Source organism: Nilaparvata lugens, chromosome 3 (genome assembly GCF_014356525.2).
Source record: "Nilaparvata lugens isolate BPH chromosome 3, ASM1435652v1, whole genome shotgun sequence".
Taxonomy (NCBI): Eukaryota; Metazoa; Arthropoda; class Insecta; order Hemiptera; family Delphacidae; genus Nilaparvata; species Nilaparvata lugens.
In genome coordinates, this window is record NC_052506.1 from 14,444,564 (window position 1) to 14,459,475 (window position 14,912).

Here is a 14,912-nt window from a genome sequence, read left to right on the forward strand (position 1 = left end):
TTTTTGAAAAATTCAGTTTTGTCCAATTGTATTTTCAGTTAATATTGTTTTAGTTTTTAAAATATGACTTTCAATTGTTTCATATGTTCTATCAAAGAATCAGAAAATATTATAATATCATCCAAGTATACTAGCACATTTGGAAGGTCACAAAAAATCAAGTTCATTGCTTTCTGAAAATTGCTAGGAGCATTTTTCAAACCAAATGGCATTATTACAAATTCATAATGACCATTTTCAGTACTAAATGCAGTTCTAGGGATTGATTCCGGATCAAGTTCGATTTGATGAAAACCGGAAACTAAGTCTAAAGCCGAAAAGTAGGTTGCTCTACCTATTTTGGAAAATAAATCTTCGATGTTCGGAAGAGGGTAGTAGTCAGATTTGTTTTTTTCATTCAACTTTCTGAAATCAAGGACGTCTCACTTTACGTTTTCCCGAACCCGAAGCGTCTGGTTTCTTAGGAGCCACCCATAATGGAGAATTGTAGGGCGAACTAGAGGGCCTAATAATTTTTTGTTCTAGTAACTTGTCAATTTCCCTACTTATGTCTTCTCTAAATGCGATTGGATACCTATAATTTCTTGAATATACTGGTTCTTCGCCAGTAGTCACAATTGTATGCTTTAATAGATTAGTAGCAGTTAGTTTGATTTTCGAGTTTTATTATCTCAGAATATTTATGTAAGATGTTAATAATGTAATTCCTTTTTTCATTAGACATATGGTATGTTCTCAATAATGTAGAAATGTCTTCAACAGTGAGTGGATGATTGATCTGTTCACTGGAGTACAATTCACACTCTTCAATAGATAAAGTTTCAATTTCAACATCTTTCTTATTTTCAGAAAAATAATTTCCGTTCTTGTTTACATTTGCAGCAATATTATACAATTTTAATTCCTTAACATTTACAATACACAACGTTTCAATCTTATCTCTATAATTTGCTTTTAATTTCAAATTATTCCAACCTTCATGTATTTCAATTTTACTCATGCCCATGAGGGGGATTACACAGTTTTTGGTTTCTAGACAATTGGTCTTGAAATCAATACTGGCACCTGTTCTACTTAGAGTTTTATGACCGATTAGAATGTAATAATTATCACTTAAATCAAACACATAAAATTTTTCAACACTGTCAACATCAAAAATATTTCTTAAACTAATATTCACACATCCGTTTCCTTCGGATTCACCAGTTGGCGTTTTGATCTTGAAATAGCTTGGCATCACTGATACATTATTTGGTACATAATTTGGTTTTACAAAATTTAATTTACTACCTGTGTCAATAAGAATTTTCATACCATCAAATTGAATATGTGGTAGGTCTGAGGAAATTGAATTCGAGTCAAACACTACGTCTTGGGTTTGGTGTTGGTGCTTGACTCTAAAAAATTCTGAAATGATTTAGTCAACTTGTCTAGCTTTTGTTCCAAGTTTTCGAGCCTAGAAGGATTTTCACAATATCCTGCACAATCATTCAATTGTTGAAATTCATTGCATCCATCTTCAGTCAAATGGACTTGATGTGGGGCTTTGAAAGTTGAAACAGTTCTCATAGAAGCATCTTGATTTTGAACTGCTGGTTTTTGGTTAAACCCAGGAGTTCTATTTTGAAAAGATATGTAATTTTGATGTGCATTCCTGTTTTGATTGAAAGGTCTGAATGAGTTGAAATTTTGTTGTCTCGAGAACGATTGACTCTGATTGTACTGAGGTTTTGAATGCATTTGATTTTGATTAAATTATCGGGGTTTTGAATACATTTGACTTTGATTAAATTACCTAGAATCAGAATTATGCGAGTTTTGCTGTCGCTGTTGGTGATTGAAGGTTTGATGATCGTTGTAGTTCTTACTCTGCATTTTAGTTACATCTGTTGTAAATCCTAGATGTTTCAACACTGCACTGCTTTTGCTTATAATAGCTTGCCTAGCTTCTTGTAGATTCGAAACGTTCAGTGTTTGCAAGTGAGCTCCTAATTGATAAGGTAACGCATCAACAAGCACATTGATAACCTGCCTATCAAGCTGTTCTTTGACAAATACGAGAAATTCGTCTTTCACTCCATCTTACTTGTGCTGGGAAATGATAGTAGTACGTTTCTCTTCGAGAGTGTTAACAAAATTGAGAGGGTGTGCTTTTGGATTTGGTTTCAAATGAAGTAGTTCAGTTGTAAGTTGGTGAACAGTACCAGCAAAATTGTCTTTTAGAGCAGAAATTATTTCATAAACAGGTTGACTTGGAGAATTTAGAACAACAGCTTGTGCAATACCATGCAGTCTTTTTCTAATATGATAAAGGAGAGGTAAGTGTTTGCTTCTTCAACGTTTGAAGCACAATACGATTCATATAAAGTTTTCACTTTTTCTTCCAAAAATTGCACTAAGTCAATTGTATCACCACTATAATCAGGGATCAAATCCGTATCATCTTTGGAGATGGGTTTAGAAATACGTTCTACTACCTGTTGCTAGTGTGCGGGTTGCGTGCTCCCGTTCTCAGGCATTGAATTTGGGTTCGTTCTTCAATTCTTCAAGGCACGTCTTCAGATTTGGGCGATGTTGAAGTAGTAATGGTGGTACCCAGCGGCTGCGTAATGAGCGTCCACTGGTCGCCAGGTTGTTGAGTACTGAGTCCTGCTATCCATGATGTATGGTATCTGATGAACTAACACTTTTGCGTTCGCAAAAACATCTCACTGATGGATCGGGCGAGAAGAATTGAAATTCACCGAAAATTTAAATGATAATTGATCACGAACTTTTTGTCACCCGGTCCCTGTTCGTGTGCCAAATGAGTTAATTGAACTAGAAATGTGTTTTTAAAAAGATATTTTATTTACTGATACATGTTACAGCACAACAGAGAAACTCAGACTGAGCGCTCCCACCTTGAATAAGTTACAATACAGTAAACAATGCAGAATCATGACTCAGCTCTATCTATATTATACTATTGGGAGAGGGTACATAACTTATATGAACAGCTTATTTCAGAAAGGGACCTGAGTCACTTTTAGTGATTTTTCAGGAACTGCAAAAAACTGTCTGGATAGAACAATCCGAATTTTTTCGACCTGATGATTTTTTTATGCCAACTACATCTGTACAAGTCTGTTAGTACCCATACTATCCTATTTTATGAGATAGTTTAAGTAAAAAATTATTTTTGTCCCTGTATTTCATGGACTTAGGTACCTTTCTGCAATAAAATTATCAACTCTCACTATAAGAAATTCAATTTCATTTTATTATTCATAACTTTGACACAAATACAGCGATATAAGAGCAGATAACTTCACATTTTTTGATATTCTATTCTGCTCTGAAAAATTTATTATTTTTTGATAAAAAGGCTCATGTTCATGAGGGACATACTTCAAAGCTTTCTTGAGGTTTTCAATTTTTTTTCTTTTTTCAAAGGTATAAGTTAATTTCTGAATTATTATAAGCTAGTGCTTGAGGAAGTTGTATTGTATTCGGATCAACTTTAGAGACATTGAAATTACAATAGTAATAAGCATAATCATTGTCAGCATTATCAGTATGGATGAATTCTGAAGTTTTAATATTACCCTTTTTGTCAGAAGAATATTCAAAGTAATGATATTTTGATGTAGCTAGATATTCTCGCTCTCTCCATGAGAGATTTACACTTCAGTTGAAGCGACTCTTTTCTTGAATACATTAGGCCACCAATTATCAAAATCAATTATATTTCAGTGTCTTTAAGTTTGATTGTATTTGGGATTTCCTGTTCACAGATAGAATTAATTCACACAGCTGATATATTGTATATATGCGGCTGCAATTTGTGATAGGGCGTTTTATAATGCCAAATTTCCTATCACAAGGCAAAAATGAATGCCCTGTGAGAGGAAAGAAATGCTTTAATTTTTTAAAACGGCCAATTATTGTTAAAGTTAATAGGACCCGAATTAAGGTATGATTCTTATTTTTCCCTGGGCAATTGTCAGAGAATAAATTAAGTTCAGTAACTGAATGTGGGACATTTTCTTCAATGTAGTCCACAAGAAAAGAAGCAACATCATTTGCTCCTTTTTTTGCTTGACCTTCGTGATATAGGTAAAACTGAGCATTATTTGTTTTCAAATTATAATACAAAAAAGTTCACTGTCAATTGTAGGAGGTAATACATCTCTTGTACTGGAACTTTTGGTAAGTCTATATTCTGCATAAAGTCAAAAACCAAACCTAAAGTATTATTATTATTTTGTTTTGATAATTCTTTAGAATTCGCCATTGATGAATAAAATCGTTTGGCTCGACGTTTGTGCAACATAAATTCTGCTGCACAAACCTTCTTTGCAGCAGATATATATAATTATATCAACCGGGTACATCCGATAAGCAGTTTCACTTACTTGCTAGTAAGTAGTGAAATTGCTTATCGGATGTACCCGATTGATATATTAGCATGTTCATCCATCCGCGAATTTTTAAAAGTATTTATATATATCAGTTAACTTGCCATGGAATTAAAATTCAAGGCTCAAATTTCCTTCTCTTAAACCTTACAATTCTAGTAAGGTTCAGAATCTGACCCTTACACTGGACTAAGATTGAACTAGTTTCAACTGAGAACAAATCAAACTATTTCTCTTCAATTTAAGTAGGAAATTGTAAACCATTTATAGCAGGTAAATTTTGACAAGGGAAGCTTGTTGAAAATATATTTCAATTTTTTATAATATATTTCATTTCAATAACTATGAATAATCATATACTACAAATAATGTTCATAATTCTTTGGCTCAGAAAGAAGCCCAGAAAGATTGTGAAAAATTCTTTCCTTTCTGACGATCTGATGTTTTATAAATTACCACTAATTATTCTAGTTTTCATGAATTTGATCTCTTTCTCTTGTAATTTCTATGTTGTTTAGATTTGTGATCCAGACCTAGATATTTTTATTTACTTATTATTGTTGTAAAAAGTAATTTATTGTATATGGTAATTGATTTTTATAGATAATTAACATGAGGAAATAATTGTTATCACTTACCCTGTGACGTTTGTAAAATTGCTCAATTCTTAATGCATTACTGAAATGTTAGAGATTTAGATGGTATTTCGATCTTTTCCGTCACTGATGTCGACAGCCGAATGTCACAATGTATTTTAAGAAGATGTTTTATAGGGTGACATTCACTTCATTAATATTTCAGTTGATCAATAATCCACCCGGGTAGGCAACTTCGGTAAGGTACGTCAAGATTCAACCCAAATTCCTATTTCTTTCAAAAATGCCAGAGGAAACTGTACCATATATTCAACTCTTAATTTATTTTTCAAAAAATCTGAATAACACCATATTATTGCCATTAAAAATCAGAAGCTTAACCCCTAACCTTTAACTAACTTCTCGTTAACCCACTAACTCACCAATCCTCAAATAATGTGCAACGACTTAGCTGACTGTGCATCAGTCTGCAACAAAAACTGGAGGAACTGAATCGCTCAACTTCCCATTTCTTTCAGTATCTCAAGAAATGGTCAAAATAAGTACGCTCTAGATGAAATAAGAACTAGATATTGAGAATTGATGTTGTCGACAGTGACTACCAAGGTCGGAATACCTTCTTGAGAAATCAATATCATTCATTATTGAGATTTATATATGGGGTTTTCAATTAGATACAAATTGAAAAATTGTCTAAATATTTTATCATACTTTATTCTACAAAAGTTTCACATTGGATTTCTTATAAACATGTTTTTCCTTATTCATAGAATGAAGCAATCAGCAAATCCTGTCTCAAATCAATATTATTCCTTGAAAGACTGATAGAAGAATATGATTTTATTACAATTGTATCACTCAAAATTTTAAAATGAATCAGAATTAATCTAGATGCGGTAGATTATCACTTATTCAACAAATTCTCTAATTTTATAGAGAAGCACTTTTTAATCAACTGTTACTTTGCTACATTTCATTTTCATATATCTGAAGTAATTGTACACATGATTTCTTTTTCTCTGTTACTGAACTGGAGTATTTCGTCATATTAATGCATTTTTCAAATGAGTGTTGGAAATAGCATTAATATGTCTAAACATGTCGTGAAAAATAATTATTGAAAGTTTTAAAAAAGGGTACCTTGATTATTTTTAAATTTGTCATACAAATAAATTTTATAGCTCGAATAGAATTCCTCGCAACTCTCTTTCCAATATATTTTTCCTCACTCATACTCCTGTCTGATACAGTATTTACTAGACAACATATGATATAGACTTACTCATTAATTAACTATTCGGTCGAATTATTGGAAATTATGGATCGATCGCTCACAATAGAAATATAACAAAGTTCAATACTTGATAAAGTAATTGTATAGGAAAACTCACAATAAAAGTAGAGATTCTGATGATTGAGAATAATTCTAGAAATAAAATTGCTTCTGCACTTTTTACATTTGTAATAGGCTATAATCAGAAAAGTGTTCCAATAATTATAAATTTTCACTTCAGAGACTGTCTTATCAATCTAGAAAAATCACAAAAGTCGGCTTAAATAAATGACATAGAATACAATAATTAAATTTAAATGGAAACCTTGAAGCTGACATAAAATCCTGAAACGTATTGGGCGAGATTGAAATCATGTGACATGAAACAATGTTTACAAAATGACAGTTTGATACTTACACTACAAACAATCAATGGTTTTAAAGTTATAGTTTTGGAAATTGTTTGATTTTAATCAAATAACATAATTATCTCAACTTATGACTAATAACAAATTATTACTAATACCTATAAGAACATTGTTCAACTTATTTCATTGTGAAAATCTAATTAAACACGTGAACGAGCTTGGATGATAACCAACTTTTCCATTGAAATAAATCACATTAATCATTGATAAAATTTTGAACCGTTGTAAAACCGCTTTCTTCATTCATTGATAACCGAGTTTTCCATTGAAATAAATCACATTAATCATTGATAAAATTTTGAACCGTTGTAAAACCGCTTTCTTCATTCATTAATCCTCAAAATCTGTAAATTGCGATTGAATTTCCTTACAAGTAAAGTAAGATACCTAATAAAATTGGATGGTAAAAGTCCATTTTATCCTAGTGTTACATTAAATTGAAATAAAGCACTGGTGTTGAACAACTTACCAATAAAATCCACTTTCCCCTTCACCAGTTTTTCTCTTGATTTTGGTAACTTATCATAGAATAATGATTTTTTTAATCATCCCATCCTGACAAAAATCTGTTCCTCTTGAAATAATTTCGAATTAATGTAAATCAGAGTACAGAGGATTCTTTAGTTACTGAATGAAACACAGTATAATATCGAACTATAAAATACTAATTGACTCATTATATATGCCATTCTTGTATTCGATTCAACCAACCTCAGTTAAATATTGTAGCACTCATCAAGCTAATTCTCATTGCAGAGATGATGGGAATCTGTTTTCATAAATGAACTCGACCATTGCGTTTCAGTCAACCTATCGACAGTGTTTGAGTTGTTTTGTTTGTTTGTATTTTTTTAGCAAAGGAATAATCTATGACTCGCTTTAACCATATTTGAGGATTCACTGAAGCACACATGTGACTCTTAAGGTGCGTACAGATTACGCGCCGCGAACATGAGCAATTCACTTTTAATCAGCTGATGCCAAGCTTTCTATATCTGTATCTTACCGTTTCTGTGAAAATACAGATATAGTCAGCTGATTAAAAGTGAATTGCTCATGTTCGCGGCGCGTAAATCTGTACGCACCTTTACATGTTACTTTAGCATCATTGATGCAAGAAAATATTGTACTGATCATATTTGCACATAATGCACATAAACTATTCCTGTCAAATGACAGCTGAATCAATTAATTATAATGAATGTTAGTACTACTTCCAGTAGTTGAACATCCCGTTCTGAATTTGCTCAAATGAATGGTTCTCGAATTAGGATGGCAATAAATGACAATTTGATGCATAATAATTTTTCATGTATAATTAAACCCTGAAATCTCAGGATTTGTCTCGTTAATGTAGGCCTACAGTAGTTTTTAAAAGCTTGCTGTACATAAATGTCTTGGAAGTTAGTTTTTGTATCGATAATTTATAAATATTTAATCTCAACAGTATGAGACAAAATTCACATAGAAAATGTTGGTACTCTCAAGATATAAAAGACGAAGATGAAGTATTCATTATTCAGCTAAGATGTTTGCTATCGAAAAAAACTAATGCAAATGTAATATTCTAATTGGTGGAATTTGAAAATTGGTGAAGTAAACTGTCCATTCAGATTATTTGGATCTTCTTCGCAGATCAATTCTGCAAAAATTCTGAAAACAAAAATTTATGGATATTATTAGGATATTCCAATACAGCAGGAATGCATGGGACAATACATTAATTTTCATCTATTTTCTGAGTGTTGCCTCCTAATTGATGATAATCTTAGTCTTGTTAATTTAAAAGTTCACATGTGCAGAAATACAAATGTTTTTGTATCATTTTGCGGAGTACCATTGACAAGAATGTGTTCTGCTAGTCATTTGAAAAGATATAATACTTGCATCACATTAAGCCACCAGTGGGTCACCATTTGACCGAGTCGATGGGCATTACAGTAATTTTTATTGCGCTTATTACACTGCGGCTGCCAGCCTGGCCAATAATCCTGGTGTCCAGCAAGCTTTATAAATGGTTGCCAATGGTTTATCTCTGTATGCATTGATGGCCTCATGTAATACACTCTAATATAGTAAGATATACTTGCTGCCTTGAAAATACTTGTAAGTCATTTTCTTTAATTTTATGTGAGTACTTGTCGACGTTTTTATTACATTCGCCATTTAATTTATACTGAAAACTAGCACTACCTCCGTAAACAAAGCCGTAGTGCATTCGTGTGACGTCAGCACAGGTAGGGCTCCTACACCAATAGATACACTAGCTGATATAGATCAGCTGAAATCAAAGAATTTTATTGGTGTTGGAGCCCTACCTGTACTGACGTCACACGAATGCACTACGGCTTTGTTTACGGAGGTAGTGAGACTAGACACTTGCTATACTTGATTTTTCCAGACACTATATTATCTAAAATTACAGTTTTAAACTGATTACCGTACTTATTTCATTTCTCGAGAAGTAAGAATTGAAATTAATTTTATTTTAAAAAATATCAGCAAGCAGATTTCATTTCATCCATCATTAGCCAAGTAATATCTTGATAATTGAAATATTCATGCTAGTTCAGTCATAATATACTTTTTGGGGGGAAATGCCTGATGAGATTCCAATCCCCTGAATCATTGAATGAAAATTTCACTTAGGGTTCAATTATTTTTCGTAATAACTTTGTTTCACTGAGTGTTATTTCATAATTGAAAAATTGTTATTTCTACTTTTTAATCTAAATTTACTGGAAAAATCTGTTTACCTGCTGAGCATATTTTCTGGTCACAGACGGGTTGTTCGATTGTAGCAGCTTGAACAAATACATTAAAAAATTGTTTAGATATTATAAAAAAAATCTTATATTAGAATTTATTCAAAATCTTGAGAAAACCAGGCTTACGACTGATTGATTGAGTGCATAATTTGTGCTGCTTACAATACCTAGAGTCGCCCATTTACAAAAGTGCCTACTTTCCAAAAAACAAAATTTTTCAGGAAACAAGAAAAACCTTCATTTCATTGAAATAATGAGTTAATTAATTACTGTTAAGTTTATAAAGTCAGTGAATAAATTAGAAACACAATTTACAAGGTCTCAGATTACAATTTTTCTATATATAGTAGTTTTAAGCTGTTTTAATATGCAACTAGACAGTTTTGGAAAAAATATTTGTAATTAGCAAATTTTGGAAATAGACCTTTGTCGAGTAGCTAGTTTTGATACTGTAAATGAATCAGGTCTTATTTGGAAATCTAAAACAACAAAGAGCCTGCTTTAAAAGTTTAAAACAGAATTTATTCAAAGAAATGTTTTATTAAACATATTGGAATAATCTTGAAATGTTAAATCAACGAAATATTGTAGAAAAATTATAAAAAATGTAGGCTACTCTCTCCAAATATTAAAAAATGAGCTATAACAATGTTCATGACATTTTTTTTTAAATGTAACAATTTATGCAAAATGTGACTGTCTTCAATCGATAAAAAATTAGCTAACTCAACGTAGACCAAGAAGAGTTTTTTTTTGCCTGATTATCATAAGTCTTTTTTTACATTCTTAAATTTATTTCTTCCATGGGCTCATCAATTTCTTCATTTTCATCAACATTTTAAAGATCCAGTTGTTCTTGTTTTGATATGACATCTTTGTAGAACTTCAAATGACAAGAACTTTCCACTGCACCTTCTTTAGCTGTCACTTCTTCTTCAGCATTCATTTTTCCTCCGGCCTCAGGTATAATACAAAACACAAAACAACTTGAACAACATAAACGTCTTTAAAATCAATCAACTATCAATTAACACAGCTGATTGAAAATAACCGATCCCCTGGAAGTGACAGGTTGGCCGACAGTACTATAGATTTTTATATTCAGTAATATTGATTTTCACTATGAAAATGTACGCCAGTGTTTCAGAATAAACAATTTTGTGGAAGCTTACAACTAGTAAGTAGGGCTTTTTTATATATTGCAACTAGCCAGTTTTGGAAAAAACTTCGTGAACTCTGTCATCTTAGTTGCTCGCAAGTAGATAGTTTTGGAACAGTATCTGAGTTTGCATGAAGACAGTTTTGGAAATGGAATGAAATGTAACTAGACTCACTTTGAATCTGTACTCGATTCTCAATCATTTTTTTTTAATAGGATAAAGAAACTTTTGTCACTGTAAAAATGTTTTATAATGTGTATTCCAGTTGTGCCAACAACATGCAATCAAAATCTCAATTTCTCAAAATTTGTCAAGAAGGCACTTTTGGAAATGGACTACTCCTATATACTGGCTTATACACTTATAATAGCTTACAATACAGTTTTAGATTGATTTCACACAATATAAACTGAGATAATAACTAATGAACTGTAGGCTACATAAAGAGTAAAAAATGCAATTAGAAAATTCCTTTAAGATAATATTGTTTTGTATCTACATAAATTGGCTGAGCTTTGGACTTATCAATGTCCATTCTTTGGAAGAATACTCAGATTATCCTTCCCAGTAACTCTCTACGGTACCACAACCATTGCAGTGCAATAGCATAACGTAGCATTGCTAAACTGAATCGTAATTTGAACTGAAATGAAATTAAACTGTAGTTGGCCTAAACTATTTTTACAGAAAAAATTTAACATGTTATATCTCGTGGCCTCTACCTACAGTTTGAAGATAGGCTATGCAAATTCCATTCTAGGTAAGAGGATCAACAACTCTTTAAAATTCATATGCCTAGAAATGTAAGTGTTGAGTATGTAAATAATTTTCATACAGCACTGACAGGAGTGTGTGAAACAAGTGTGTGAATGTTGGAAGGACTGGCTATTGTTTGTTGATGACCTTCCAGTAAGAAACACCAGATTTGGTCACAAATACCCTCCTTTTTCGATTTTTTCTGGTTACCCTTTAGCTATTTATTCAGTTATTCGTATTTATTTATTTATTCATTATTCACAACTTCTCTGATCAGCATGTTGGCCTACCCACAATTGGAGATATTATCTATTTGAGTATGGCTGAAATTGGCTTTGCCTACCTTTCAAGCAATCTCCTCTTGAGGTCGGGCGGGTATGTGACGTAGATGTAGTGCTCGTTGTGCGCCTGCGCAGCGGCCAACTCGTCGGGCGCCATCGCATAGTAATCTTCGGGATAGTGCGCATGCGCGTGGTGCGCTGGCGACGAGCTGGCTGTGACGTTGGTGCTAGCCACGCTCATGTCATCAGAACTGCAACAAACTGTCCACTTCACTTCTATCTTCACTCCCAAAAATACAAAAAGCATTTATCAATTCTCGCTCCAACCCATCCAACCTCAAAAGAAAATATCAATTTGCAGAATAGTCCAGTCAAATGGTTGTTTTTCAGGAAACAGCCCCAAAAGAATTTTTCTCTACGATTTTATATGTATTTTGGGGCGCTGAATTCGAATCTCAAATTTTTCTGACACGCGAGAGGGCGGCTTCACCCCCAAAGCTCCCAAAAACTCCCAAAATTTTGGTCTTTTTAGATTTTTACAATTACCTCGAAAACCTTGGGTTTTCTACATAAAACTATAAAAAATCCAAAAGGTAGTCAGGTGACACCGACCTACATGTCTGACATGTGATCTGTCCCTCCACCACCCCCCAACCCTTCGAAATATTGGACATGAATAAATGTCGGAACACTGCATGACATGTGTGACCTGTGTTTCAATCAGCAGGCAAACGCTGGAGGGCATTGAGTGTCACTTTTCTTTTACTGAAGTGTTCCTCAGGAAGAATGGCACATCTCTCGACTATCACAGAGTATAGCCATAATGTGAGAATCAATTGAAAAAATTTGTCACATCTCAAATTAAATCGGTTTTCTTGTTAGCTTCTTTACTATTATTTTTCAATAAGCGTCACATCTATAGTTGGCCAAACGAAAATGGGTCCCTCAAGATCAAAGCTTGCTCTTGACACCACCACCCGTCTCTACGAACACTGTTGCCACTTTGTACTAAGGGTGGCTAGTAAGAGAGAAAGTGAATGTGTGTGTGAGAGAGGGTGTGATAGTAAAGTATTGTTATTGTGGGGAGTATTGTTTGTCTTCTCTGTCCAAAGCCTGGATGAAGTGTGATGAGAATCAAATGAGAATTCATGCGAATTGAAAAATGCAGAGTGAAGTGGGCATTACAAGAATATTGACTAAAATAAATAAAATTACATCACTCCACTTCCAATTGATTATTATAAGTCTTCAAGTAACCTTTATGAAGTAATAGCTCAGTTTATAAATAGTTGCATTTAAAAAGAAAAATCTAATCATCATTATAAAATTGGATTTCTTGATGTCATGACTCAAGAAAGAGTTATACATTATACATAACATATTCTTTCCTTCATTCATGATGTTGAAGAATATAGCGGATGATGGGAGGAGGTGACGGGGGATGTTATTGTTCTAACTTCAAAGAATGACACAATAGAACTTTTGAACCTGGCGTGCTCAACAGAATTTGTGACAGGTAGTGTCGGAAAAGAGGAAGAGGGATGGTATGAGAAGGAAGGAGCGATGTTCAGGGTGTAGAAATATAGTCAATGTATATAGACTGGTCGAGTGAGGGGTGGCCACCAGTGGCAACATTGCAGTGGCCTTGAGAGACCCATTTTCGCTTGGTCAACTATAACATTTTCATTCTTCTTGTAGAAGTTCATAAAAAGAAAAATGACATTCCCATTGTGGTGGGGATAATTTCAATAAATTTATCTCTCTCATAAAATACTGTTTTTCTCTCCATGTTTGTGGAATAGTTAACTGATGCACAGAAATTCAACCACTCCTGTGATTTAGACTACACAAAAATGCACCAAATTTATTCTCCTATCTTGTAAAACTGTTATTTTACAGTTGTATCATATTTCGCGTGGATGATTTATAATACGAGTATTATCAATAGCCTACTTATATTGATGGTATACAATATACAATATATTATAATATAGATATTATTCACCACCCCGCAAAAGAAGATGGTTGATTTTTTCTTGCAAGAATTTCAAGGGAATATGGCAATTTTTTATAAGATGGCAGAGTTGAAATATGGATCAAAAACACTGGATGGTGAATAAATATTTGTAAGCTTCCATCAATGAGAATAATATTAATATTTGATACCAGACTGTTTCAAAACCTTGTTTCAACAACCTCTTCACCTCTCGACCTTGACATGCACACACAAACCATTTGATTGAAACTAATATCTGCTACAGTGATAGGCACTGAATACCCGACATCGACTGTAACATGAGTAATTTACGACCAAAATTGTTGAAATTTTAGTGAGTAACTGAATATTGTTCAAAATAATACACCAAATCTTGTTTACAAGAGTAAACAACACAAATACATGGTTCAGTGAATATATATATTATTAAGAAGGAAGTATCTTCATTGTTAAGTCAGAAACTTTTCAAACTGCCTTCGTATTTCACTTCTTGTAATCTTACTATATACTATTGAATTGAAAAGAAGAAAGTTTTATATCCATTTACACACAAACATAGTAATGCAATATTTAAAAAAGTCAATCTTCCTAAATATTTTTTCAATCTTTAAAAAAAAAGATAATCTTTTTTAAAAAAATCTTAAAGATTTCTTTTATGAACCTAATCCTACTATATTGAATTGAAAAGAAGAAAAATTTCTATCCATTTACACACAAACATAGTAATGTAATATTCAAAAGTTAAAATAGGGCTCATTTATTATACTAAAATAGGTTGAAATGTGTCTCAAATTACTTCCTTCCATAATAATTATTCTTATCCAGAATTTTCAAACTTATATAAACCTATAATGGATTTTTGGAAATAATTACTTTGATATGTGGCTCTGATTTAAATGTCACACCTTTAATAAATGAGAATTTGGCTTAACTCCCATCACTTATTTTTCTTTAGTCAAGTTATATTACTGACAATGGCTATTCAACTAGTAGAGAAAAAACGAGGCTACTATCCTGAATCATTTTGTAATAATTATTGTTTGTTTTGCTGGGATTTTCATGAATAGCAATTTCAAAATTAGCCATTGAATAGCCATAGCAATTTCTTACATGAATTTTCCATCAATTTCTCAATATCACATCACGTTCTGATCCGCTGTTCATTGGATTGGAGTTTGATAGAAAAATACCAATTTTTAAAAAATTTGGGAAATGTTGAAGTGACTTAGGAATAAGATACTGACTCGAATAGCA